The sequence below is a fragment of the Phytophthora infestans genome, genomic scaffold, assembly GCF_000142945.1.
Source record: "Phytophthora infestans T30-4 supercont1.91 genomic scaffold, whole genome shotgun sequence".
Taxonomy (NCBI): Eukaryota; Oomycota; class Peronosporomycetes; order Peronosporales; family Peronosporaceae; genus Phytophthora; species Phytophthora infestans.
The window spans coordinates 261,778-264,970 of record NW_003303668.1 but is presented as its reverse complement, the minus strand read 5'-3'; positions in this window follow the sequence as shown (position 1 = coordinate 264,970).

Sequence of the window (3,193 nt, the reverse complement as noted above, 5' to 3'; positions counted from 1 at the left end):
GTGCGCACAGCTGATACTGCAGACACTGCTGAGGAAATGGCTGCGTTCTCCGAGTTTCTGCTGCAAGTCGGGGAGGGAAGGCATGATGTAAACCCTTCCCTAGGAAACGATTACATGAAGATCCCGCGCGATATGCTGATTGAGAATCCACCTGTGCCTGACGATGAGGACCAGGAAATTCGTCCGGGCGTTATTCCAAGAGGCATGGATCGGATCATCGACGAGATGTATGGCGAGATTAATAACCCCGAGGTTGCTACCGACGAGTATTTCGCTAACCGAACGATCCTCACGACCACGAACGCAATCGTGCACCGCATCAATGAAGCGGTGACCGATCGATTAACTGGACAGGCGCGGGAATACATGTCTTCCGATTCTGTACAAGACGACGGTGATGGCAATTTCTTCGAGCAGGAGGTACTCCACTCGATGAATATCAGTGGAATGCCGCCCCACAAGCTGACCCTCAAGGTAGGAATGCCTATCATGATGATGCGGAACCTGAATCCAGATCTAGGGCTGTGCAACGGAATACGGCTTCGAATTGTGGCCCTCAAGCCACATGTCATCCACGCCACAATCATGACCGGTGAGCGACAAGGGCAACATGTGTTGATTCCCCGCATTGTTTTCATCAGTGACGGAGACATTCGGAGCTTTCCGTTTCATTTGAGACGCAAGCAGTTTCCTGTCCAACCGGCCTTTGCGATGACGATTAACAAGGCGCAAGGACAAACGGTGCAGTACTTGGGGCTGTATCTTGCTACGCCTTGCTTCTCCCACGGGCAGCTGTACGTTGCGATGTCGCGAGTTACTTCAAGATCAAGATTCAAGGCGCTGGTCGAGTACCCAAAGCTTGAGGAGGAGGATGGGGTCTACGCCCAGAATATTGTCTACAGACAGATCTTTGGTTCGGAGTAGGAATGTTCAACTTCAAATGCATTTAATACATAACGTTTACATAAAACATGTTTAAGCGCAGCGAAGGCGTGAGCCCATTTCCCCTGGGACTACAGCCTGCCACCTCCGCCGCGTAGCGGCGGCGAGCGGCTAGTCTTACCCCCCTAGTGGAGTGTGTTGTCCGTCCGTCTGTCAGTCCGTCCGAGGGTAGGGTTCTAAAATGTAACGCAAATACTGGCTGCCGAGCGCAGCGAAGGCGGTCTCAATTGGCTAAAATTGCTATATGTGGTGTACATATTATATGTGGTCTACACATCGTACTTAAAATGCACAGTTCAAATTTCATTTTGCCCCCATTTTCAAAACGGAAGCCGCGGAACGCCACGTTACTCAAGGTACGCTGCGTGTATGCATGTTAGTTTGCATTAGTAGCTAGCAAGACACACATACACAGATAGTCCGAGGTTCTTGGGGCTGCTTAGGGGGTAGCTTATAACTTGCGGGATTTTATCCTGCAAGTAGGTAGCCGTGCTATGGGGATTTAGTTCCAGAGCCCTCTGGGTTCTTGGGGCTTTATCCCACCGCCCACTCTGCGCGAGAGCACATTTGGCACCTGGTCCATTGACCGCAAACCCGACAGCGAACCAGTTGAGCCGGTCGTTAATGGTTATTGATGGGCACGCACATTGCGTGCGTGCAGTTGGTCAGGAGGGGTACCGTAACTGGCCTCTTTTAACCGACAGATGGGATGGGGGCTGTAATAGCCTATCAATAACCAGCCTTTGCAATTAACGGCCGCCTTTTGGCAAAAGGATATCGCACCTCAAGCTACAGTACTATCCGGGGGCCCAACCCTGAAGATTCGACTGCACAATTTGCAAACTAAAACCGCTCCGGGCCTCACGGCCCGTGACTGTGGGATAAGTGATCGGAGATAACCTTGATGGGGGCAAGCAATCCCGGGTAGTACGCGTATTCCAACACACTACTCGATGAAAAACTACTGCTACGTGCGGTGTACTTAGACATTGTCTAACGCGTCACGTTTTCGTGTTCGCAGAACTATGGCTCGGAGTAAGCGAAAGAGGACGCGCGAGGAACTCGAGGAGGCCCAGCGCGAGAACGAACGCATTAACGCGACACCCATTCAAGAGGAAAAGGATGCGCGAAAACTACGTCAGACCAAGCGCAGAAAGAAACGATACGACTTGAACAAAGAGCTGAAGGCCCTCAGCGTACACCAAGACGAGCCAGACGTCACAGAAGCGACGGAAGTTCCGGCTCATCGTATTGAAGATCAGGAGGAGAAGACGGAAGAGTCCGATCCTTCGGTACATCAGCGCCGTTTTGCAGCTCAGATGGAGGCAGCGTATCAAGCGGGAGCCGCTGAGGTGGCTTCATTTGCAATACCTCCAGCTCCTGTTCAAGAAGCGATTCCGGTGTCAGCAGCGCAACGAGCTCGCGAAAGACGAGCTAGCAGGACATTGTCTCAGAAAGATCGCGACCGTACCAGTGATGCGCAGAGAGCTCGCACGAGACGAGCTAATATGTCACTCTCTCAGCAGGATCGTGCCCGGAAGAAAGACGCTGAGCGCAAGCGCGCCCGTAGAGCTCGGATGCGCGGGGAGGAGCTTCAGGAGCACCGATATCAGAACAGGCAGCACCAAACGGCACACAGAGTGGGGATGAGTGAGAAAGAACGGGATACTGAACGCGAGCTAGACCGCCAGCTACATGCGAATCGGCGAGGACACCTCTCGGAGGAACAACGAGATGCTGAACGTGAGCTAGACCGACTACGGCAATTTAATCGGAGAGCAGGGCAGACAGCAGAAGAGCGCCAGCAGGAACTCGAGAGGGTGCGCACTCGACGCCAGTGCGTTCGACATGGCCACGCTCTTATTTCCCTCGAAGACTTCGATGCGTCCATGATAACGGGTGACGACGTGGTGAGCGGCCGGCACAAGCTTCCGACAACAACGGCTTGTCCGATCTGCAATGCTTGGAAGTGGCCTGGGGAGTCTGCGATATCATGCTGTCTCGCAGGCAGGGTAAATCTGCCTCCACTGCACCCCGCGCCACCAAAACTGCTTCAGCTGTACGGAGATCCCGAGTTCCGCCGTCAAATTCGTGCCTACAATCAAGCCTTCGCATTTACGTCGATTGGTGCTTCGTGCTCAAACCGATCGTTTCAAAATGTGCATCAAGACGAGAGCGTTGCGGGTACACACGGGGTGTACACATATCGCATTCAAGGGGCTATGGGGCACTACCTAGGATCTCTCCTCCC